This window comes from Lissotriton vulgaris, chromosome 3_1, assembly GCF_964263255.1.
Source record: "Lissotriton vulgaris chromosome 3_1, aLisVul1.2, whole genome shotgun sequence".
NCBI lineage: Eukaryota > Metazoa > Chordata > Amphibia > Caudata > Salamandridae > Lissotriton > Lissotriton vulgaris.
In genome coordinates this window covers 454,042,727-454,069,856 of record NC_141689.1, presented here as the reverse complement: position 1 = coordinate 454,069,856, position 27,130 = coordinate 454,042,727, and the positions used below count along the sequence as shown (strand labels likewise).

Genomic DNA, 27,130 nt, shown 5'->3' with positions numbered 1-27,130 from the left:
TGGTAACTCAGCAGTTATTTTTAATTGTTGTCTCGCCCTGCATGGGCTAGAATCAAGCTTAAAATTCCATAACTTGCATTGTCACATGTTGGAGATTTTGGGTATAGTTATACTGGCCTCTTTCTTTTTTCCACTATAGAGCAGGTAGAACAGGTTCCTTTCTCATCTAGTCTTGTTTTAATCCTAAAGTTGCACCCACATCTCCTCATCGTTATTTGGACCCCTCGGTGTCATTGTTTTAAGGTCGATGATGTATCTAGATTCTGAGATGCGGAGTGCCTTCTCCCTGTCCACACCTCGTTCTAAACGCTTAACTTGATCTATACAATAGAAGCTAAGGAGGTCCCTATTGCTTTGATGGCATTCTGCAAAGTGACGAGCTACCGGATCGGATTTATCCTTATTTGAGATAGTTCTCATATGTTCCAGGATCCTCAATTTGGTGGGGTTGATGGTGCTACCTATGTTATGTTTCTTACAAGGGCACTCTAAACAGTAGACCGTGTAGTCGGAGTTACAGTTGAGAAGTTTGGTTATTTTTCTGTTCAATTTCCCTTCTCCTGTTCTACCTGGATACTCTTTGACTTTCTTACTATACTTGCACGCTTTGCAGCAAAGACATGGAAAGAACCCCTTTATACTGTCTGAAACAGGGGGCTGAGTGACCGGGGAGAAGTGGTCTGATAAGGACTGGCAATATATATATATATATATATATATATATATATATATATATATATATATATATATATATATATATATATATATATATATGTACATATATATATATATATATATATATATATATATATATATATATATATATATATATTTCATATATGTTTTGTATTCCAACGGTTTTAATTAACTATGCAAATAAAATGTGCTTACTTACACAGTGGTCGGGGCGAGTGACCTTCACACCGCTCACGTAGCCGCCATCTTGCCCATCCGATTATTATTCAACTTCTACATGAGCACCAGTAACAATGCCGAGCAATGCACATGTCCCTTCTACATAATGCTACTTATGACAGAGCAATAACACCAGTGCCACTTTTCGAAGCAGCTCTTGATGAGTGGTTTCCCTCACTGTTACCTTTTGAAGCCCTGAAGCAAAGATGAAATTACCATCAAGCACCTCAGTTGAGTAGCCAATTGCTGGTCAATCGAATGCACAGACTGTTAGATATGAACATGGTCTTTATCAGGGGTCTATAAATTCTTTTGTAGTGACAGCTACTTGGGATTTGTGAAAAGCAACCCGAATATTGTTACCAGAGACCCCAGAGCCAGCTTCATTGACTTAAGCTTAACGTTCATAAACCCAAATACTAAGGTTCGTACAAAATACGTTGATGAAGGGGCACTATGACAGTGATGCAATCCATGTCTTTTAGAGTGTGGCCTTCGGGGATGTATGAACATGTGTGCGTACGAATGGGATATATGTGTATGGGTGACTGAGATCCTGTGCAGTATATACTTGTGGCACAGGACATGCCTTTCACCATATGTGGCACTGTTACATGTATAACAAAAACATACAACCATTTTTAAGTGGGAGGAATTTTAAGTGCTGAAAAATGATGTGTAAAAATGTTCAGAGTATGGAACATTTTTTTTCACTGAATTTCTCCCACTTAAAATAATGTTTGTATTTTTCCGTTATAGATATAGCAACATGTCTATCAGCCACTTAGAACAAGATGCCTACTGCATGTGAAGGTGACACTTTGAAATGACCTGTACACACTGTGTTATATTTATAAGAGAAGAAATACAGCCATGTGTTTAAATGGGAAGAATTTAAAGTGAAGGAATATGCTTTATAAAACATTTAGATGTAATTGGCTTAATTGAAGGTGGAGAAAAACATTGATTTAATGTTTCATTGAATGATATTTTTCTTTACTTGAAATGTCTCCCATTTAAAGAATTACTGTTGTTTTCAGTTATAAATATGGAACAGTATGTACTGGCCACTGAAAGCAAAAAGCCTGGGCCCTTATTCGTGAGGCCTTGCATCAGTTTTGCGCCGCTGATGCGTCACTTTTTGTGACGCACCAGCGGCGTAAAATATGCGCCTTGTTGCGCCATATTTAAAAAGTGACGCATCTAGGTGGATGCGTCACTTTTTAAACCCCTGCGCCACATTATACCTGCGTCAGGTATAATGTATGCAGAGGGGGCGTTCCCCCGCAAAAAGCCTCGTAATAGTGACGCACTGAAATCTATGAGATTTCACTGTGTCACTTTTAGGATGCTGTTGCGTCAAAATCTTGCGCCTGCCTCACAGCAGGCATAAGACTGACGCAAGCCCTTTCATATGGGGCTTTCCCCATGTGAAAGGACGCATTGCTGGAGTTGCGTCACTTTTGTGACACAACTCCAGCAATGCGTCACTTTTGCGCTTACAGATACGTCAGAAATACTGACGTATCTGTAAGTCCTTGCGACATGATGCGTCATACATTAAATATGACGCATCATTGGTGTCGCAAGGAGTGCGCAGTGAAAAGTGACGCATCGCTATTTTCACGCAGCGATGCGTCACTTTTCATAAATGAGGCCCCAGCTGTTTGTAAAGACAAAACTTTGAAATGGGGGAAAATTAAAGTGAAGAATTAACTTAATCATTAATGTAATTTTTCATTTTAATTCTCTCCCATATAAAAGCATTCAGAAACGTCTACTTTCAGAAACTTCATTTTTTCTCACACTCCAATATTGTATTGACAATGACTTTTAATTAAAAGTTAAGTACCTCAGTGCTTCAGTTCTTCACTACTGTGCCCCAGGCTGTGTCTAAAATCTGGCTGAGCACTGCTCACTATCAGGCCCTACTGTCTGCTGCCCGGTGTTAATAATGGAAAGTAAATACAGCCTTTCCTTCCTTAACTTTAAAAGGCAAATGTGACCCTGTGCCTATTTAAAATTTTCTGATAAGATTTAGTATAAGGGACAACCACTTCGCCACTTGTCATCAGAGGTCTTTCTTCCAGATTATTGCTGGATGAGTTCCAAAAAAGTTGTACTTCTTTGCAGGAGCAGCGCCAAAAGTTATGTTAAGCAAGTTATAGAAAAACGGGTTCACATCTATGATTGATTCAGTGCCAATCGATGCTAGTGTGTTGACCACTACGATATGGTGATTTCTTTTCAAACAAGGTATAATTTGGTAATATCTAATTGGGCTGACTTTAGGCAATGATGTAAAATGTCCAATGGTTAAGGGAAAACTGTTTACTAAAATTAGCAACAGATTAGTGAATGTACATAAATGTAGAGAAAGTATTAGCCTATAATGCTCTAACCTATCTATACAGTTCTCTTACAAGATGAACACATCGAATAAAGATTTCTCTGTTTCACAACTGACAATCAACAAATAAACCAAGGAAAAGTAACATGCAGGACACAGACAAGTCAACTATAATTAGATATTGTAGGTAACAGTATAAAGACGTTGTGTTACAACAAGAATCAGAAATTGATAATTGTGGAAAAAGAAAAAACATTTCTTTCAACAACCGTAGCTAATATCTGTGGCAAGATTTCAGAACTTTGGACACAGTGTGGGTACCTCTTTGTGCTTTTCTTTTTCTTAATTCAGGGGAGTCTTTTTGAATCTACCCCTGATTCCAGAACAAAACAAAGTTCCTCTGCTTCTTCTGACACTTTCATCACGTGGAATACATTCTAGTAGTATTTTAGGTCTAAGAATACTTGCCTGGTTAAAAAAAAACAGTTATCTTCTTTTCATTGACATCAAAGGCATTTTGTACTTCGAGTAAAAGTAAGATGGGTTGCTGCAAAATATTGTAAATACTTTCAATGGTGAAGGATGCATTGTTCCCTTTTCTTCCCCTTCAGTCTCCTCCAAGAAACCAAACGCTTCTTTTCTCCTGGAGTTCAGTTTGAACTTCCTGCTTGCCTCTGCATAAGTGAGCTATCCCTGTGTCTTATTCCTAACCCACGTGTTGCCTCCTTTCGCTCTCATCTCTTTTCCTTCGCCTCTGTTCTTCTCTCTCCTCTCTTTCTCCAGTGTCCCCTTTCTTCTTATTCTGGTCCATTCGCCCTCTGAGTTTGAGTTGCATCCTTCCTCCCCACTCCTTCCCGACTCCTCCATCCGTTTGCAGTGCTTTCCACCCTCCTAATGTTTGATCTGGAACTCTTGTCCTCTGTTAGGAAACTGCTGGTCTTTCAATTTGCCTCTTTCTCTTCTGTTGAACCCTAGATGCCTGTATACAGTGTATGGTGTGGGTGCAACACAGTCACAAGTGGGAGGATCTTATGAAGCATCACTACAGCTACCTGAAATCAGTTCATGCCATGTATAGCTTCCATTTCCTCTTTCTTCTACAACAAAGTTATGGACACAAGTGAAGATTATAGCACCTATCATGTCATTCTTATACTACACCAAAGTGTTTCCCAAATAGGAAACTCAGCACTTTTCAAGTCAAGTACTATCTAATCATTTACCATGCTATGAATCCACTAATGTGTGCCGGTGCCTCAGTCTTCGATTTAGCGTGGTGAGATCGGTGAAATGGCATGGATGCCAAGCTTAAAGGGGCACCAGGAAAGATAAGAGCAGCCTTCGGAGATCTTAGTGTGCACTGCATTTTTCAGGGGATCTTAACAACAGCACACAAACTCTGGTAATTAGTGCACTTGATGGAGAGATCTGTGATTTGTCTTGTGATACGTTTGACTCAGGTTAAAGTAGCATAGAGGGTTATTGTTCCTGCTGCATAACATGTAGCTTGCATATCAGAGATTTTTTTTTGAAGATAGCTCAGTGGGTTACTGCTTTTGTCACAGATTATTTTGTAACTTGCACTTCATAAATTACTATCCTTATAATATAGCACAGTGCGCTATTACCTGGCATCAACGTGCTATAGGTTTAGAACTTTTTTGCTTTTTTCTCACTCTTTGTTCATTCTAAGTTTGCTAAGAAAGGATTCTCTTGCGTAGTAATACATTTTTTTAGTATAAACAACCCTGACCACTGTGTTATGTTTTATATCCTGAGTTTTGGGGTAGATTTACTGACACTTTGCACTGGATTTGCAATACATATGGTGGTGTTTTGGAATTTACTTCCACTGTAAATCCTGGATCTGTGTTGGAAGGTAGCCCTCAGGAAAATGAAGTAGTACTGCTCTCCACGTTGTGTCCAGGGAACATATCATCGGTGGTGTAAGGATGTTCCCATATATCCACCCGTGGATTATGATGCTAATCCTTATGTACTATCATTGGTAGAAAAGTATTTGCGTAAAAAATTAGACCTCCTCAAAACATAACTGTTGAGCATATTTACAAAGGGGTACAGTGTTAAACCGTGTGCTCAGATTTAAGGACTTGTGAAAGTTTTGAACTTTTTCAGTTGAAATCTGAGTGAGCATAGCAACTGTGATTACTATGCTGTGTTGAATGAAAGCCTAGTAATTTTGTATGTTCATTCCTCTAGATGCATCTATTCTGAACATATAATGTCTACCAGTGTGGGTGACATGTGACCCCTAGACCTTGTGCCACTCGTTGTTGTATTTAACATTTCCTACACATTGATTTACACATTCATTCATTGTCTCTGTATTATATATGTGTGTGATGTAAAGAACTCTACCACCCTACATTGGTAAGAGTGGAGCTATAAAAGAAATTTAAAGAATGGGGGCAAGATGGGCCAAGTAGAGATGATGGACACCATTGGAGGGAGATAGTGAAGAAATCAGGAGAGAAGAATGTCACCAGGGCCTGGGGAGGTGGCAACAAAGATTATTGCACTGGGTGCCATCAACCGTAAAGGCGGCCCTGCGGTGTCTCAAGGTATGGCACACACTGTAAATTCAAGTACACTTCGAAACAATTGACATTCTACCTCATTGCTCTATGAATTTAGCAGTATGCAAATATTTCCTCACACCATAATCCCAAATGGAAGCAATTGAATACTACATGAAGGACGTTAAGATTGAAGAATGCTACTGTTCCTTCTCTGGAGATGAAGTTATCTTTAGAACAATGGTGTGGCAGCAAGGATGAAATGGCTTCCTGTTCAGCGGTTTCCTGTATCCATAGTAACCTCTTCCCCCTGTTAGTTTGCTGAATCCAAAAGGAAACTGCATTTCCCGTACTTAGCTGTCATTCTTGTGGTCAGATTTCAGGACTCGTGAAGTTTTTAACTTTTTCAGTTGAAATCTCATGGTAGGCGTTCATAAACAACAGAAAGGAGAATGAACCATTAAAATGCTGGGTTAGCTGCCTGTTTTGGGAGGTTAAGATCCAGTGAACATAATGCCGAGTCTGTGCCTGAAGGACGGGCATTTCTTCATTAAGGTCAGTATGGATGTTCGAGCATATATTATGGAAGGTAGATGCATATTTTTAAAAATGCAAATATGTTTTAAACTCGTAATTGTTGGATATTTGTGTACTTAAATACCTGATGCTTTTCGGTTGAAAATATGACAGTTCAACCACAAAGCTTCACTTTTATTTTAGCTTGTTGTATTTAATGACGTTTATCTTTACATTCTGTTAATAGTGGTGCTTGATTTTTTGTAGTTTAATTGAAAGTATCTATTGTTCAAAGCTAAAAATGGAAAGACCAGCAATTTATTTGTCGCGGATTTACATCAGCTGCCTCTATTTCTACCGAAAGTTAAATTTTACTTCATGAATATCGAATGTTCATCTCCTAAAGAAGTCTTGTATCTCTCTGAAAGTCCGAATGTTTGCATATCGAAAAAACTCGTATTATTTACAGAAGAGTTAAGAAATGGGACATTGTGTAAATAAATCGAGCAGAAACAGCCAAAACAAGGTTACCCTTTAAAAAGTATAGCTCCTCTGCTTCAGCCGGACTGAGAAAATATAAGGAACCTGACAGAAAAAAATAGAGGCTCAGGCTTATATTTTATGTACAGTTTAGTCCAGCTACTTGTGTTTTTATTAATATTTTGCATCATTATGGATTTGGAAAATGCATTTTTTTTAAACCTAAATATTCTCGCCACAACGTTTTATGATTGGGACTTTTACAAGTAAGGGTCCCTATTAGTCGCTTTCTACTTGTATCTGCAGGAGAGGGATTAACCTAGTAACGTGGGTTTCACGCAAAATCCAACATTTTGGCGCTTGAGCACATATTGCATGCTCTTTGCAGTAGCTGAAAATAGAACAAACCCATTGGTGCAAATCCTATAGCCTCTGCGATAGGAAATGATCCAACAATGTTTTGCTCCAGTTCCCATTTACAGGAGGTTTTTTCCAGCAATGCACTTTCAAACCATAGCCCATAAGTACTGCTTACAAATTCTTTAAATTGAGTAATAGACGCTTTACCTAAAGGAACCCTATACTTTGATTAACCCCTTACAGCAAATTTATTTTGAATTATTTTTCCTACCAACGTGAAAATGTATGTTCTAGTTCTTGTTATGTAAATACAGCAAACACAGTGAGTTCCATAATATTTTGGTCAGCAGATTTCAATCTGTCGTCTCTTAGTTTGTCAATCACATTTGTTTCCACTCAGCAGTCTTTCAGTGACAAAGCTGGTACTAAGTTTACCTTTTTACTACTATATACTATGTTGTATATTAACATGAATTATTAGGGGGCAGATCTATGTTAACTGGCGCATCCCGAGGGATGCGCCAGTTAATGTGCGCCACAGTGCGCCACAGCTCCGCCAGCCATGGTGCGCCGCAAATGCGGCGCACCATGGTGCAAAAAACAGCACAGATGCGTGATGCATCTGTGCCGGAAATGTGGCGCATTGCTGGAGTTGGGTCGCAAGCGCGACGCAGCTCCAGCAAGGCTCGGGGGTGCCCCATTCTACTAATGCTGCATCAAGACCTACGCCTGCTTCAAGCAGGCGCAGGGTTTTGACGCAGCATTGCCCTGAAAGTGACTGAGTGAAATCTCATAGATTTCACTCAGCCACTTTCAGGAGGCGTTCCTGCGCAGGAACGACCCCCCCCCCCCCCCCCCCCCCCCTGCACAAAAACGCCTCCTTATGGCGCAGTGCTTTACAACGTGACAAGTGATATGGCTAATTGTTCCCTGTTTCCTTTTAAAAGTTGTTGCTGTGAATTGTTTATCGTGATCTCGTAACATTGTAGCTGCCTATGATTTGACTGGTATGTTGTGTGGTATTTCTCCTCATCTCCTTCACAAGTAAATAACATTAACCATTGTAGCTGTACCGCAAGGTCGGACCTATCAGCTTTGTCAATGCAAACTTTGTGTGACCTCGCCCTTTTCTATCATAAGCCTTCGGATCCCAGGCTGTGCTGTGCCGCTCGACGCTGCTTTCAGTATATGCAGCGGTGTTCTAAGGGAACGCGTTGGTGTAGTGCCTTTGTCTGCGGTCGGTATGACTAGCGGAGAACGGCGCATTATTATTTCTCTACACCAATGCAGATGTTCCCCTTGCCTAAATGGATGCCAATGGCTGCCTGGGTAGATTGCTGCTCTCTGATGTCTACAAGAAGGCACGGATGAGGAGGAGGGTCTGCACGCCACTACTCTGGTGAGTCAGGTGACCTCTCGGGCCCTTTTGTGGCCATAAATATTAAGAAATCGATGTCAAGGGCGCAGAAGTGAAACTCCCAACTACGCAGCTGCCATCTTCCTGCTAGTTACGTGGGAATGCTGGCAGGGAATTACGAGCGCTATAGACTCTAAGCAATTGCAGCAGGTTTGTGGCAATGCAGGGGCAGGAAAATGGGAAGTACGCACTCACAAAACCACTGCAGCCCGAGGATTATTCACTGCCCTCTTAAGGGCCATATAATCAACCATTTTAAAATCAGGGCCAAATTATTTTTTCCCCTTACCAAAGTCATCCAATACACAATATAAAATCAGTAGACGAAACAGGAGATAAATTAGTATCACATCTCAGTGTTGGCACATATGCATATGAAGGTATATATTCTGGGAAACGGGGAGGCGGGGGTGCTATATTGCTGTTCAATTGATTCAATTCAATTCAGTTGATTTTACATGGGATATTGTTGTGCTCAGAGCTTTAAGTGGGATGGAAAGTTGGAGTCTCTGAAAAGGGAGCAGCCTTAGAAGCATATCTATGGATCCTTTTCTAAGGGTGTGGCCTATGTAATTAGGGATTGTCCAAAACTTGAAAACTAAAATTCTCTACTTTATGCAGCATGCCACCCGACTAGTAAGTGAGATTTCTGTTATTTCATCCGGACACCTGACATGCGCCTAAAACAAACCAGATCTGTTTATTTTGCCAATGCTGGTTATCAGTATCAGATACATATGATGATGTAGTTGTATAAAATTATAATTTAGAATATTTTTTTGAACATCTGAGACAGTGATTTTGACATTACTGTAGTCTGTGGACTGGGAAGTGATCTTCAGTGTCACAATCACTCCTGCTCTCCCCTTCCCACCACTTTCAACTGCAGGCTCTGTAAGACACTTACACTCTTTTTCCATATTTCCTGGCATCACTTTGAGTTCACCTCACATCACAATGTTATCCCCCCACACACATCCACAGTAAGCACTTCATCTTCCTTTACTTTCGCTGTGTCAGTATTTCAACAGGTTTGTACCTCCTTCACACAATTTTGCCTATACTCACAATTACAAGTCATAAATGTCACAATTGCTCTGTTCGCTCTGCGGAGGGGCCAATGATTGGATAAACCTGTATTCTGAACACCAATATTACCAAATGAAAGGTACTGAGAGAATTTCAAACTGCCTTCAGCCTCAACGTCAGAGCTCTCAAATATTGGCTAGTATAAATACCCTCCTACAACCTGTGCTTGCAGGGGCACCTACAGATGACCCTGCTCATCGGATACACGACATTCATATGCCACATGAAACAATTGCATTAAAACATCATTCTGAAAAAAAGCGATTATTCTTTGAAATGAACTAAATAAAATGAAAAGAAACAGAAACTTTTGATGCGCTCATATTTATTTACTGAAAATATTGATAAAGCTCAAAACTCTTCCCCTAGGGGATATCATGGCACTGTACAACTCCCTAACGTTCATCCGAAACGAGCTCAAGAGATATCATGTACAGTAAAGCACAAACTTGAAAATAACCAGGTTTTCAGTTTCTTTCTAAACCATAAGTGGTTCTCCATAAGGCGGAGCTCCAGGGGTAACAGATTCCACTGGGTTGCAGCCTGAAGCGAGAAGGAGCGACCTCCTGGTCTAGATTTCTTTATTCGAATTGCTTTTGCTAAAGCCGATCTGGGCTGCCAGCATCCTGTGAATAAAGGCATCAACTATCCTTTGAGGCTCCTCTAATGGGCGTTTCTTTCGTGGTGATGTTTAAGCGGCCATGCCCGGTCGCGAGGAAGCCCGCTGCCGAATCTGGGGCAGATCGAGCGCTAGGAAGGTTTTTTTGTGTAGACTCTGTACCCATAACCCCTTCCATGCTCATGAGGAGCTCAGCTCGTCATGCAGTACAGTGCTCCTGTGCTCATGACGAGCTGAGCTCGTCATGACCACATCTGTTTTTATTGCTGTCCAGCACAGCAGAGGAATCTCTCAAGCAGCGATGTGGTCAAGTATAAGAGGAGGTGACAGAGTATTAAAATTGAGGAGGCTAGAATCCCGGTAAATTGTGGATCTACAAACCAAGTCCCCGAATGGACTACATAGTGGGGAAGAATTGGCATTACACTTGCATAGCTAAGCTTCTGCATATCTCATAAATGATAAGTTTCATGGTGCTATGATTGTCTGTTGAATTGATTTAATTTGTTTTTCTTAAGTAAATTTACATTGTGATAAGGCCGATACACGGCTGTTTTTAATATGGTACAATGGTTGGGCGAGCAACCTCATGACAGAGGTTGCAATTGCCGATCCACGGCGAGAATAATACAACATCACCACAGTTGAAATTAAATGTAGAATTTGTGAAATCAAATATCGGTTCTAATTTCAATGCCGAAATGAGTCTTGTTATCAACTGTGGCATATTTGATGAGAGAAGTTTTGGAAAGTATATACTTCCAAGATGGCGCATGCCATGCGGCGTTCAGGCCAGCCCTTGTCTGTTTCCATTATGAAATTTATGATACTTTAAAATGGCGTCGCGCAGCGCATTGTTTGTTGACACTGATGAAGGAATTGCTTCAGAAATGAGTCCGTCTACAGAAAGATTAAATCACCACTGAGTTGAAGTCCTGTGAGTGCTGTCTTCCTTTTTTGCAAGTGAAAAGGATTGAGAAGCGTATATGTATATATATATATATATATATATATATATATATATATATATATATATATATATATATATATATATTTGCCGGCTATGGAAGAACAAAAATAAAACTATATATATATATATATATATATATATATATATATATATATATATATATATATATATATATATATATATATATATATTCACTGAAAAAACCATAGGTTATAGACCATATATAGTTAGGAATTTGCATTTACAAAACCTTGAAAATTCACTGAAAAAAACATAGGTTAGAGACCATATATAGTTAGCTGGACATTTTATTGACATAAAACCAATGAAATTCCATATATAGTTAGTTGCACTAACTATATATCGCGCACCCGCAATCCACTGCTGATGATGTCACATATTACATAATTCATGACATGGTCAGTGACATCACTGATGACATCACTGATGACATCTCAAATGACATCACTGATGACATCACTGATGACATCTCAAATGACATCACTGATGACATCATGACACACCAATACCAGTTACTACATACGCTCTCACTGATTCCTACGTCTACACACACATTCACTCATTCACCCATACAATCACTCATACATACAGTCACTCATTATTACAACACTATCATATGCACTCATACACCTATGCAGGCACTCACACACTGCCACTCATCCATGGAGTTACTCACACACCTAGTCAGTCCTGTAAAGAATCAATCACACTTCCATTTCCTCATCTATACAGTTAAACACAGAACACCATACTTCAGTGACATCACTGATGACATCACTGATGACATCTCAAATGACATCACTGATGACATCTCAAATGACATCACTGATGACATCATGACACACCAATACCAGTTACTACATACGCACTCACTGATTCCTACGTCTACACACGCATTCACTCATTCACCCATACAATCACTCATACATACAGTCACTCATTATTACAACACTATCATATGCACTCATACACCTAGTCAGTCCTGTGAAGAATCAATCACACTTCGATTTCCTCATCTATACAGTTAAACACAGAACACCATACTTTTTCACACATATACTAACACATACTTACTCTCTTATACAATCACTGATACAAGTACACATTGATATGCACAGAGTCACACACCTCCCAGCCAGCCACACACACACTCAGTCTTCCATACATCCACTCATTCTTCAATATGTAAAACATATCTAAACTTTACAAAAACACACAGACACTAGATGATGTCATCAGTGATGTCATTTGAGATGTCATCAGTGATGTCATCAGTGATGTCATTTGAGATGTCATCAGTGATGTCATCAGTGATGTCACTGACCATGTCATGAATTATGTAATATGTGACATCATCAGCAGTGGATTGCGGGTGCGCGATATATAGTTAGTGCAACTAACTATATATGGAATTTCATTGGTTTTATGTCAATAAAATGTCCAGCTAACTATATATGGTCTCTAACCTATGTTTTTTTCAGTGAATTTTCAAGGTTTTGTAAATGCAAATTCCTAACTATATATGGTCTATAACCTATGGTTTTTTCAGTGAATTTCATTAGTTTTTTAAAAGCTAATATCTATAGCTGTAAAATATATTCTTTATTATGTGACGTATCACGTAGCCACGTGAGACGCCTCATGACGCGTCGCATAACCGTGACGTATCGGCTCTGCAGCGCAAACAAAACCCGTAACGTAAGCGTGCCGGAGCACGCTTACAGATATATATATTTTTTTTAACCTTAATTAGACAAAATCCACACGTGCACATATCTTGAGGCTTTGCAAAGGCACATCAAACAAACAGTCCCTACAATTTTGCCAAGTTTGCTGGAAATCTATTCCCTTCATTTTTTTTTACTGTTTCTCTTGGTTTTCCCCTTGTTACGCTTACCGGGACGCTACCCAGTACGCGAACCGGACGCTCCAAAAACACAAGATGGCAGACTCCCGTTACGCTGCCGGTTAGCTGCCCGGTTCGCGTACCAGGAAGCGCCTCTACTGCGATAAATCGCGGGGGACTTTAATATCCCCCTCATCAATCCTAGGGGGTCAGGAGGGGTTTACCTTGCCCCCTTTCCTTCATTTCCCCCTTCTTTTTTCACCACATCTTGTCTCTCGAACCTACCGAGAGACAAGATGGCGGCCGCTCCGGACTGTTTACAATGTTGACAGCTACGCTGCCGGTTAGCTGCCCAGTTAGCTGCCCGGTGAGCTGCCCGGTGAGCTGCCCGGTTCGCGTACCGGGACGCGCCTCTACGGCGTAAAATCGCAAAAAAAAAAATTCTTTTTTATTTTTTGCCCCGCGGGGCACTTTAATATCCCCCTCATCAATCCTAGGGGGTCAGGAGGGGTCTACCTTGCCCCCTTTCCTTCATTTCCCCCTTCGTTTTTCACCACATCTTGTCTCTCGATCCTACCGAGAGACAAGATGGCGGCCGCTCCGGACTGTTTAGAATGTTGACAGACACCGGAGAGCCAATCAGCTTCGCTTCGCGAAGTTCCGTTACGTGTCAGGTACGCGAACCGGGGCGCTAACCGGAGCGCTGTCACAGATATATATATTTTTTTAAACGTTAATTTCTCAAAATCCACTGGAGCACATATATTGAGACATAGCAGAGGCACGTCGGGCAAACCATATCTACAATTTTGCCAAGTTTCATGTAAATCTATTCAGCCGTTCGAGCTAAAAGTGAGTCCACCTGCCCTATGGAAAAATGAATGTGAAAAACGCGTTTTGGGACCCCCTTTTTGTCTCGGCCCCCCCTTGACGAAACCCCACCAAATTGTCAGGGGCTGCTCAGAAACAAAATGTGCCATTTCCTGAAAATTTCAGCCAATTCCGTCCACAAACGCCAAAGTTATTAGACATAGAATTTTCAGAAATCCCATAGAGAAAAAATCCTAACTATATATACCCACTGGCTATCGCCAGTAGGTAATATACATATATAAACATATTTAATCTGCATATCTATATAAATATAAATGCATGCATACATATACATATATGCATACATATGCATGTTATTTACATGAAAGTTTTAAAAACACTAATAAAAGCAAAGCTAAAAAGCCACCTCATTACAAACAGAATGGCTTTAACTTAAACGAGGGCGAGATCTATTGCATTTTCAATGCTTGTTTACTTTGGTTCTATCAAGAAGGCATTCAGATGTGTCTCACATTTGCCATAAATTCTGAATGTTAGCACTCTAGTTGCTCATTAGATCACTGTAGTAAAGCTAGTGCTCACCAGGGAAGTCTGCTGCTAATCATGGTTTGCAGCCATTTTCCCGCATTTTTTATCCCGCAGACTTTCAGTCCGCATACCATTATCCCGCAAGGTCATTGACCTCGCATACCATTATCCCGCATGTTTTCAAAACGCATGTGCATTTATCGCGCATGCCTTTACAAAGAATTACGTTTTAAAGGCATGTATGGTAAATTCATTTGCGTTGTGAAAACCGCGATGACGAGAGAGGTAAGTGGGTTTGTGTTAATTTTTTCGTGGGTTAGTGATTGTGTAGTGTAGTGTTGTGTTAGTGTAGTGTAGAGTTGTGGTGGTTGTTTAGTGTAGGGTCATGCTGGGGGTAGTGTTTTAGGGTTTAGGGTTGTGTTGTAGTGTTTGCGTAGTGTAGGGTCATGCTGGGGCTAGTGTTTTAGGGTTTAGGGTAGTGTTGTAGTGTTTGCGTAGTGTAGGGTCATGCTGGGGGTAGTGTTTTAGGGTTTTGGGTAGTGTTGTAGTGTTTGCGTAGTGTAGGGTCATGCTGGGGGTAGTGTTTTAGGGTTTAGGGTTGTGTTGTAGTGTTTGCGTAGTGTAGGGTCATGCTGGGGGTAGTGTTTTAGGGTTTAGGGTAGTGTTGTAGTGTTTGCGTAGTATAGGGTCATGCTGGGGTGTAGTGTTTTAGGGTTTAGGGTAGTGTTGTAGTGTTTGCGTAGTGTAGGGTCATGCTGGGGGTAGTGTTTTAGGGTTTAGGGTAGTGTTGTAGTGTTTGCGTAGTGTAGGGTCATGCTGGGTGTAGTGTTTTAGGGCTTAGGGTAGTGTTGTAGTGTTTGCGTAGTGTAGGGTCATGCTGGGGGTAGTGTTTTAGGGTTTAGGGTAGTGTTGTAGTGTTTGCGTAGTGTAGGGTCATGCTGGGGGTAGTGTTTTAGGGTTTAGGGTAGTGTTGTAGTGTTTGCGTAGTGTAGGGTCATGCTGGGGTGTAGTGTTTTAGGGTTTTGGGTACTGTTGTAGTGTTTGCGTAGTGTAGGGTCATGCTGGGGGTTGTGTTTTAGGGTTTAGGGTAGTGTTGTAGTGTTTGCGTAGTGTAGGGTCATGCTGGGGGTAGTGTTTTAGGGTTTAGGGTAGTGTTGTAGTGTTTGCGTAGTGTAGGGTCATGCTGGGGGTAGTGTTTTAGGGTTTAGGGTAGTGTTGTAGTGTTTGCGTAGTGTAGGGTCATGCTGGGGTGTAGTGTTTTAGGGTTTTGGGTACTGTTGTAGTGTTTGCGTAGTGTAGGGTCATGCTGGGGGTAGTGTTTTAGGGTTTAGGGTAGTGTTGTAGTGTTTGCGTAGTGTAGGGTCATGCTGGGGGTAGTGTTTTAGGGTTTAGGGTAGTGTTGTAGTGTTTGCGTAGTGTAGGGTCATGCTGGGGTGTAGTGTTTTAGGGTTCTGGGTAGTGTTGTAGTGTTTGCGTAGTGTAGGGTCATGCTGGGGGTAGTGTTTTAGGGTTTAGGGTAGTGTTGTAGTGTTTGCGTAGTGTAGGGTCATGCTGGGGGTAGTGTTTTAGGGTTTAGGGTAGTGTTGTAGTGTTTGTGTAGTGTAGGGTCATGCTGGGGGTAGTGTTTTAGGGTTTAGGGTAGTGTTGTAGTGTTTGCGTAGTGTAGGGTCATGCTGGGGTGTAGTGTTTTAGGGTTTAGGGTTGTGTTGTAGTGTTTGTGTAGTGTAGGGTCATGCTGGGGGTAGTGTTTTAGGGTTTAGGGTAGTGTTGTAGTGTTTGTGTAGTGTAGGGTCATGCTGGGGGTAGTGTTTTAGGGTTTAGGGTAGTGTTGTAGTGTTTGTGTAGTGTAGGGTCATGCTGGGGTGTAGTGTTTTTGGGTTTTGGGTAGTGTTGTAGTGTTTGCGTAGTGTAGGGTCATGCTGGGGGTAGTGTTTTAGGGTTTAGGGTAGTGTTGTAGTGTTTGTGTAGTGTAGGGTCATGCTGGGGGTAGTGTTTTAGGGTTTAGGGTAGTGTTGTAGTGTTTGTGTAGTGTAGGGTCATGCTGGGGGTAGTGTTTTAGGGTTTAGGGTAGTGTCTTAGTGTTTGTGTAGTGTAGGGTCATGCTGGGGGTAGTGTTTTAGGGTTTAGGGTAGTTTAGTTGTTTAGTGTATGCTAAAGGCATATTCGTTCTAAAAGTTTTCGTTATTTTAATTTGCGGCCTAATAGTACATGCAGGATTTTTTTTGCGGACTGATGGTATGCGGGATTTCGTCATATATTCGCTAATCATACTTTCTATGGCAAAATGAACCCCCTCATTTTGTTCCTTTTTAAATTAAATGTTTTAAGAGTTACCACTTTATTCCAATCAAGATGGCTTCAGGTGTGCCATACCTTTGTAATAAGTAGGACTGTTAGCACTCTAGTTGTTCTTTAGAACACTCTGGGACATTCTGTCATTGGGCTATAGTTGGGCTACATCTGGCTGATATTTGGGCTACATTTGTTTTTTTTTGTCTCTGGTGGCCATCTTTGGGCTACATTGGGCTACATTGGGCTACATTGGGCTACATTTGGGCTCCAACATATATATAGCCCAATGTAGCCCAATATATATTTTTCAAACTTAATTTTCGTAAAAACCACTGGAGCCTATATCTTGAGACATAGCAAAGGCACATCGGGCTACCAGTCCCTACAATTTTGCCAAGTTTGGTGTAAATCCATTCAGCCGTTCGGGCTAAAAGTGAGGCCAACCGCCCTATGGAAAATTGCATGGGAAAAACACGTTTTGGGACCCCCCTTTTTTCTCGGCCCCCCCTTGACGAAACCCCCCCAAATTTTCAGGGGCTGCTCAGAAACAAAATGTTCCATTTTCCTGAAAATTTCAGCCAATTCTGTCCTCAAACGCCAAAGTTATTCGACATAGAATTTTCAAAAATCCCATAGGAAAAAAATCCTAACTATATATACCTACTGGCTATCGCCAGTAGGTAATATATATATATATATATATATATATATATATATATATATATATATATATATATATATATATATATATATATATATATATATTTAGATTGAATATTGAGATAACATTTTGTGAATAAACGTTTTATTACAATAATTACTTCTCTTATAGAGTGTGCCAGCATGCATGATGTAGCTCCTCCTCCTTTCTACTTATGTAGTCCTGGCAAACCAACCATCTCATTATGCTTGGGTGAGTAACACTAATTTAAGTGCAAAATGCAGATATTCTCTATTATTGCACCGTCTAGGTTTTGAGTGGCAGGAGGTACTCAAACATTTGCTCGAGCTAAGCACTGCCGACCGGAGATTGTTGAATTCATATGAAATTTATATTCTGAAACAAGATTGGCATTATCTTCCACAAGCGAGCACAATCGTGGAAAGATATTATTTGGGTTGTGGAAACAAAAGAAAGATGAGTCTGTGGAAGATTTTGTGACTAGTGTTTGGAAATTGACATCAAATTTTAAATTTGGAGGAGCAACTGAAAAAAGAATAAGGGATCACTTTGTATTGAAATGTGCATATGACAAGATAAGAGAAGCATTGTGGTTGAATGATGAACCACCTTTCAAATATGTGATTTCCAAACAAGTCGAGCACATGGTCAAGTGTGTTGATGAGTTAAGCAGTGCTAAAAATAGAATGAAAGAAAGTCACTCCAAGGTTGAAGAAATAGTAAGTCAAGTCAAAACCAAAAATACAAGTGTTGCAGAAAATTAATAAGTCTTTATGTTTCAGAAGGTAGAAATGTAAAGGAATTTAAAGGCACATGCTTAAGGAGTGGTAAAACAGGTCACAAAGCCATTGCAACCAACTGTCTTGCATTGAAAGATATCTGTAATATGTGTGGTAAGAAGGGTCGTTTTTCCAAATGATGTAATGATAAAAAAGAGGTGTGTCAAGAAGTAAAAGAAATTGTATTACAGTTGGAGGGTGTAGGAACAGGACATCCATCAGATAAAGTGAGAATTGAAGGGGTTGAAAAAGAGATGACATTTGAGTCATGTTACATCTCACAATGATGTGTAAGAACACATTTACACATATTTCAAGAATAAGGAAACATTTTGCAAAATGGACATTTCCTAGGTGGGTTATGGTGTGGTGTCTATAAAAATGTTTGGGTAGTTTACAGTTTGCTTTGAACTTGGAGGGAGAATGGTGACTGGGAAGGTGTATGCTGCAAAAAGTGGAGATGCTTTACTGGGGTGACCAAATAAATGTTTGTTGAGCGTGATGTTAAATCCTAATGCAGTGCCTCAAGTGCAAGAAATAGATGAAACCATAGTTACATTTGAAGAGGACTTTAAGGATGTATTCTGGGATGAGTTGGGTTGTCCTAAAGGGGTCAAACATCACATAAAGTTGAAGTGTGAAGTGAAACCTGTGGTAGCCAAAGTGAGAATACCTTTGAATGAATAAGAGGGGTACAGAAAGAAAAATAACATTTCATTGATTTGAAACTTGTTGAACCAGTTGAGGCAAGTGAATGGTTGGCTCCTAATTTGCTGGCTAAAAAAAAGCTAAAGGAGAGATTTGTTTGTGCTTAGATATGCAAGCCCTCAATATGGACATTTTTGTAGATAAGTACCATCTTCCCAATATTGATGAAATCATCATTTCCACATTAGCAGTTGCTAAGTTGTTCACAACTTTGGATTTAGCATCTGCCTATCATCAAATGGAGCTAGACAAGTCTTTGAAAGAATTAACTGCATTTATCACATCTGTAGGAACGATTACATTTTTGCGGATGCCTTTTGCTTTGGTCCTCTGCAGCCTCTGTATTTCAAAGAATCATGTCAACAATACTTAAGGACGTTATGGGAGTAAGATTTCCTCAAGATGACCTATTGATTTTTGGACGTACAAAGGAGGAGCATCACTCAAGGGTTTGTATTTCTATAGAAGTTGAGGAAAGCTGGCTTGACACCGGAAAAGGATAAATGCAATTGTTGTGTACAAGACGTCAATTATCTGGGACATCATATTTCAGGACAGGGTTTTTTTCCAAGATAGGAGTTGATTGAAGCCATTTTAAAGTGACAGGAATCTTGTAATAAAGAAGAATTAGTTTTATTTTTAGGTATGGTGGAATACTACTGTAAATTCATTATGGGTTATGCAGATAAAACAGAACATTTAAGGCAGCAATAAGGCAAAATGTTACTTTTTTGTGGGATACTGACTGTCATAAAAAGATCATCTCTGTAAAGGAAGACCTAAGAAATGCCCCCTGTTTGCAAGCATTTGTACCAGGTGAAGAGACTTACATAATAACAGATGCAATGAAAAAGAAATGTATAAAGCGCAAAAACATTCACCTAAGGGTGTCAAGATGCTAGCTCATCATATTAAAGACAACAAACAAATTTTACCACATCAGAGAATAAAAAGTCAAGTTTTTAATGCCTTTCTGAAGGCCAAAAGATGAGTTTCTTCTTTTAGCCATAGTGGAAGTGAGTTCCAGAGTTGGGTCATACCAACCAGGAAGCTTCTTCCACCTCAGGAACACTATTTAAACCTGGGAACTACCAGGTAATGAGCATAGGCTAAGTGGATATGGTGGGTCAGAATACAAGGCTGCAGATTCTGTTTAAAAAAGGCAGGTCCTATGTTGTGAATAACTTCAAAAGCTATGCAGAGGACCTTAAATTCGATCCGTCTCTTCACCGGCAACCAGTGTAGCTTTTTAAGTGTTATAGAGACAGATTTATATTTTGGGATATTCAACAGTAAACGTGCTGCTGCGTTTTGTACAATCTGCAACTTAATCAGACATTTCTTCCGAAGGTTGATAAAAAGGCCACTACAATAGTCGGCCTTCAATAAAACAAGAGCCAACACCACTAATTATGCCAGCGAAAATGGGATTGAGCTGAATTAATTTAAAAAAGGAATGGGATTTAGCATTTAATTGCTTGCGTATCTCATGCATAAAAGGATCTTGGTTAAATTACTCAGTAATTGAGATAGAATACCTGGCCATTTATTGGGCGTTGATAAAATACAGGAATTTGCTCTGGGACATGAAAATGAAACTGCTTTCATATCACAAATCTTTGAAAGAAGTATCTCCTTACAAGAATAGATTTCACTGTTGACTCTATTCCTGGGATGGTTATTAGATTTACAGATTGTTTATCTTGCTTGGTGAGTGTTGATAAAATTGAGCAGAAACGTTCTTGGATGACGAGGTGAACATATGTGACGTCACTTTGGGTGCTGTAGAAGAAGGAGAGTGAGTTAGACATGGAATAGGTAATTTTTAAAGCAATTGAAACTATTAAACTGGGAGAGGTTAACAATTGAAGAAACCCTGGTCCATGATTACAGATGAACTCTCAGTGGCGAATAGTATTCTCACTGTTGGAACAAAACTCTCACCACTGGTTGTTGTGCGAGGGATATTACTTAATTTGGCCCATGATGGACGTATGGCTCTTGTGAAAACTAAATGAATGAGGGACAAAGTATTAAAAAATAAACAAAAGCCCATTGTAGGTGGAGAAGTTGCCATTGACATAGTAGGACCATTGCATGGTGAAATTCACACTCCATTTCTTATAATGGTGTTAGATTTGAATTCAAGATGAATTGAAGCAATTTGTGAAAGATTGACAATACAATATTAGTGACCAGGAATGGATACCAAATTAGAAAGATTGGAGTGATTGTGTGGATTGCCGAATGAGTGACAAGTTTAAGGGCTGATATGTCCCCGTCCTTTTATATGCTGATGATGCTGTTTCAATGTCAGCTGGGGATTGGGCACTAATCAGTCTAGAATGTTTGTTATGCCATGTGGGCAGAAGCAAGTGAAATCTTGACGCTTTGTTCTTCAGTGTACTTCCCCGGGCTTAGCCCACAAATTCCCCTATTTGGGTGTCATTTTGTATTCACCTGGGTACCTTGTTTGAAACAAAGGTGCATGAAGAATTACAACTTTGCAGGTTTTCTATTTAGCCTGGTGTCTAAGATAGGCAGCAAGTCAGTAACAGTCATAGTTGAGATCTATGCCAGGAAATTTGACCCAACCCTCACCTATGGTGCTTGTCTGTAGAGGTATTAAGCCACAACGGTCTCCAAGCTGAGGAAAACAGAATTTGCAGGTGCCTACCCTGCGTGACCCCTGGGTCACTTAGCTACACCATTTATGAAGAAATGGGCCTACCGTTTGTGGAGGATGGCCTCAAGTTGGCTCCTCTGATGTTATGGTGCTCTAATAGATGAAACCGGGATAGAGACATACTTCTGAACTGCCTTGGTTGTGACATGGGCATTTGCATCCCATGGATAATATATGTGAGAGACCGGTGTCGCAAGGTGGCCAGACCAGGGATTTTTATCCCACCTGGCCACCTCACAGTAAGGGACAAACAATGTCTCAAAGAGGCTTTTAAGGAACTTCTGGTCAGGGGAAATGGAGTCCTGTAAACTGCAGAAACCCGCAAACATAGACCATGTGTATACAAAGAGCCCTGGGCATGGCCCATATTTGGGGATAGGACCAATTGCCAGGGATAGGGCTCTTCTCACAGGTTCAGGCTGGGTCTGATCAGGTGTTAACGTTCTTTCCCTTTGGCCAGTTTAACTCAAAGGAAACCCTGATATGTCCCTGAAATGAGCAATCTCTGCAAACCATTGCCCATTTTACATTTTTTGTGGGTTATGCTAGGATATATGCATTCCCCCTGTTGAGAGGTACCTTAATCTCCCAACACATCCCAGCTCTTTGATACATACAGTCTCTCCTAAATCTCAAGGTTTGTTTTGGAGATGCTACATTCCTTAAATATGCATTTCAGCATAGGCGATTCCTGATGTTTTAATCTGACTCATGCTTTGCTTTTTGTACCACTGCCCCTTGTTTTGTTTTGTCTTATAAATGGACATGTCTTTTTAGTATTCTGAACACATTTTATATTTATGATCTCTTCACCTTCATAAGTTTTGTTGTGTTATTGGGGCATTTTAGGTTCAGTTCTACCCCTGATGATGCAATGTGTTTAACTTGATGATATTTTATTGTATATGTATGATGATTCTTAACTTTTATGGCTTATTTTAAATCAAAATGAAGCTGATAATGAATGAGGGACAAAGTATTACAAAATAAACAAAAGCCCATTGTAGGTGGAGAAGTTGCCATTGACATAGTAGGACCATTGCATGGTGAAATTCACACTCCATTTCTTATAATGGTGTTAGATTTGAATTCAAGATGGATTGAAGCAATTTGTGTTAGAGTTATCTCTACTATAGTGTAATTAAACTCTTAAAAGAGGTATTCAAGAGGGAAAGTTATCCTAATTCCATTTTATCTAACAATAGTCCTCAATTTAGTCCTCGTGAGATGCAGACGTATTGAAGAGATAGTGGACTTTTGACAGAAAGGAAGTTCTGTTTATCAACCTGAAATAAACGGTGCCATATAGTTAATAAAACGTTATAACAAAACACACAGTTAAGGCGAGTTAACAATTTAAATTGAAGAATAGTCCTGCAAGACAGAATTACAGCCTATGGCATGTCTCCTCATGCCACTACTGTGAAAACACCTCTTGAAATTTTCAAAGGCAGATCTGAAAATCCCAAGATATGTCCAGCTTGAATGACACGGGGGTAAAGGTTTAAAATACAAGGGAGTTGGTAAATGGAGAAGTGAAGTACTAAGACAAGACAAGAGTAAAGGGAACAACATTTTGCTAAAACGAAATGTGTAGCATACAACCAAGTTGCCATAGGCGGTGTAGAAAAGAGAATGGCACCCGTGGAATGACAACCATGGTCAGAGTACTCTGCAGAGAGAAAAGTGGTGAAGTTGTTTAGAAATGCCATGAAGACGGAAGATGGAAGGGTTTGGAATAAAAGTCGAGTTGTGGTAATCCGGCCTCAAAGTGACTCTGCTGAAGATCAGCACAGTTGTGAGTGCAATCACAATTTAGATCGGCATTACTGAGAGCCATGGAAAGTCACATCAGATTTCTATAAGGGAAAGAAGTGTGAGAGCATGTAAAATGCCAATGTTCACTAAGGATTATATATGCAATATAATATTTTGTGTATTCTTGTGGGATAGCATAGCCGTGATGTACATTTTTGTAGTTAGTTTGATAAAGGGAAGGAGTGTGGGATGACAAATTATATATGCAATGTGTCCTTTTATGTAATGTTTGAAATGGCATGGATGTGATGTTAATTTTATAGTTTGTTTTATAAAGGGGACACGAGTGCGGGATGACAGATTATATATGATTTATGGAATGTATGATTTTATGCAATGTTGTGGAATAGCATAGGTGTGCTGTTAATGTTATAGTTGTTTGAGAAAGGGAAGACAACTGTGGGATGACATACATTTTCATTCCGCACTAGTTATAAGAGTTCTGGGAACATTCTAATAATGACAGTTTATGTGCTGTGCTTGGTGATGCACGAGGCAAATAAAAGCACATACTAGACTTAAACAACTTGGGCTGTGTTTTCATGTAAATGTGGTAAATACCACATATTAAAAAAATAATAATATCACATCTATCCCATTGGTCCCTGACAACATGGATCTGCAGCAGGCACCCGGGTTGGCCTGAGCAGAAGATAAAAAAATATGTTATGTTATGTGGATTTGCATTGCAAAGCTTATCACCCAGAATGGTATCTAGGGGCTTTTGCAGGTGTATTGAAATGGACCAGAGGGTGTAGTGAGTCACAAAAAACTGAGGGGCATATTATCAAGGGGGTTTATCTCCGCTTTTTTGGCTTTAAAGGCCAAGAAAACTGAGATAAAATTATCTCCCTATTACCTAGCTGTTGCTAACACCAGTTAGCGACAGCTAGTAGGAGATAGTGACCATCTTGGGCCCCGCTTTGCATGTCAGTGATATTTATCACTAATGACATGGAAAGTGGGCGTGCCAAGATGTTAGCGACTGGAAACAGTCGCTAACATCGCTATCTCCTATTACCAACTTTTGGAGATATTCGCGCTAAGCACGAATATCTCCAAAATCTAACACCTGCCCTGAGCAGTTCTTAGCCATGTTATCCAGTGGTAGGTGGATAACATGGCTAAGAGCATTAGCTCGGAAATGCATGAATATCGCTGACTTTTCAGCGATATTCATGCATTTCGGCCGATTTTTATCGCTTAGGAGATAAACCTTGATAATAGCAAGGTTCCTAAGCGATAAAAATTGTCGCAGCATTGCGATAAAAATATCGCCGCTAAACCAACATAGCGATAATTATCGCTAGTTGTTGGTAATATGCCCCTGAGTGTGCAGTTCTCTAAGGAAGGCTGTGACTAGAGAAAGAAGGGGTTATGTCCCTGGTGTCAGTAGGATGAAAGAACAGCTAGGAGGATAGCTCCTTTAAGGAGCAAAGGCTATCACACACCCCAGTGGGTTTCATGCTTTATAATCAGGCAACTCCTTGTTGGGCCGGGCATTGCAATGCCAATCGGGCCCCCTGCCTGAGGTCTTCTCTTTTTGCTGATGGGTGAGGGGGCAAAAAAACTAATGTGAGTAGAGATAGGAAAGTGCAAGTGAGAAACAAAAAAACTAATCTGAGTAGAGATGGAAAAGTGCAAGTGAGAAACAAAATAGCTATAGGCAACCCACTAGATATCCATTATTGACTGGGTTTCTATGCTATAATAAAAACAAGGTCTGTAAAGTTGCGGCTGGAGAGGGGAAAGGTTATAACCTCTTGAGCTCAAAATAGGATGTGTGTAGAGAATTGGGTCAACATGTTTTGTGCCTCTTTAAAGTCCAATGGATTTTGGCATTTAGTCAGGACCAAGGGGTCCTCTGACAGGGACGGATTGAATGTGTGTTTGTGAAGTGACTTACCCTGGAAGCTGGACTCATGGTGTAGTCCAGTACAAAGGAAAAACAAGGTACCTTCTGGATACACCTGGGGGGGAGAGAGAGTAAAAATGACACCGAGGGAGACACAGTTCTAATGCCGGGGTCTGTAGTGTCAGATTGTTGCAGGACAAACAAAGGGAAACAGACAAGTTAAATCAACAGGCAAGAGGACACAAACTAACATAGATTACTTCACACACTGCATAACAAAAAAAGCTATTTAATGTCCCTAGTATGATTCTTAAACCACCATTGATTGCAGTAGTCAAATAGCCATGTACTTCAAAATATAAACAACAATTATGGTGTAGTGAGTCAGCGTTGGAGAATTAGTTGAAGAGACAGGTCTTCAGTGTCTTGAAAACCTCAAGAAGCGAGGAGGAGGCACTGATGTATAGAGGGAGATCATTCCAGGTTATGGGTGCAATTGCAATGTGGGAGAATAACAGACCTCCCATTCTGCTTTTGCTGATATGGGGTGCTAGCAAGGGACAGTGAGACTGAGTGCAAGTGTCTGGTGGGTTGGTTGAAGTGAAGGCAGCTGTTAAGGTATGTTGGTCCTGTGTTGTGCAGTGTCTTGTATGCATGCGTGAGGAGTTTGAATTGGCATTGTTTATGTAAAGAGAGCCAGTGGAGCTTTCTAAGATGTTGTGTGATGCAGGGGCTTTGTGGGAGCTCGAAGATGAGCCTTGTTGTGGTAATCTGGATGGTATGGAGCTGTTGGAGGTGGGAGTTGGGGATTCCAGAGTAGAGTTCTTTGGCATTCTCTAATCTGCTCCTGATGAGGCTTTTGTGACAGTACGTCTGGTTTTTTGGTGTATCGATTTGAAGATCTTGCAAAGCATGCAGAGTATATGGAAGCAGCAGGAGCTGACTGCATTGGCCTGTGCTGTCATGTTGAGTTTTTTTATTGAGGATGAATTTGGGGTTTCTTTCATGGTTGGTTGATGTGGGTCCGAGATCTGAAGGCCACCAAGTGAAGTCCCAGGGAAATTCCTGTTCCCAAAGATTAACACTTTTGTCTTGTTGGAGTTGAGTTTCAGGCAATCAGCTTTCATCCACTAGTACATTGATGCAGCTGGCGAAGTTGCAGTGGTGGACTTGTTGGACAGTGATAGAATAAATGGAGTTTAATTAGCATAGGAAATTATGAAGATGCCATTTGCTCTGGTGATGTCGGTGATCGGTCTCATGTATATGTTGGACAGGGTTGGGCAGAGAGATGAACTTTTGGGGACTCTGAAGATCAGTTTCTTGGGTTTCAATGTGTAGGGCAAAGTCTGACTCTCTGTGTTCCTCCTGGGAGGAAAGAGCATTTCCAGTTGAGGGCAACTCCTTGGATACCTTTGTTGTTAAGCCTTCTGATGAGGGTGAAATGTGATACTATATTAAATACATGGCTGTGAAGAGTGCTTTTTCCATGCTGTGGTTTCTCTGAAAACCTGATTCGGTGTGGTAAGTTGGTTTAGAAGTTCGATTTGCTTGATGAGTCAATTATTGATTGCCTTCTCTATCACTTTGGCTGTGTAAGGGAACAGGGAGATGGGTCAGAATTTGCTCAGCTGGCTGGGGTCAGCCCATGGTTATTTGAGGAAGGTGTTGACTGCTGCATTTTTTCAGTCTTGGGGGAAGGTGGTTGATTTGATGGAAGAGTTGAAGATTCAGGTGAGGAACTTGCTTATCTGTAGTCTTCCTATGTTGTAGATGAGAAGGAGGCAAACGTTTGTTGGGGCACCTGAGTGGAAAGTTTTCATGATAG

At 40.4% G+C, this 27,130-nt stretch overlaps 1 protein-coding gene across 5 annotated transcripts in view; it reads left to right on the top strand.

Moving 5' to 3' along the window:
* Positions 1–6,180: 6,180 nt before the first annotated feature.
* Positions 6,181–27,130, top strand: part of LRRC70 (leucine rich repeat containing 70) — a 76,744-nt gene continuing 55,794 nt past the window's right edge. For 3 of the 5 annotated variants that reach the window (XM_086960686.1, XM_086960682.1, XM_086960685.1), the window contains exon 1: positions 6,181–6,357. The gene's annotated coding sequence lies outside the window, so the exon portion shown is untranslated. Of the gene's footprint in view, positions 6,358–8,425; positions 8,558–17,606; positions 17,688–27,130 lie in introns of those variants that run through there. The other 2 variants (XM_086960683.1, XM_086960684.1) reach the window with 2 other exon arrangements.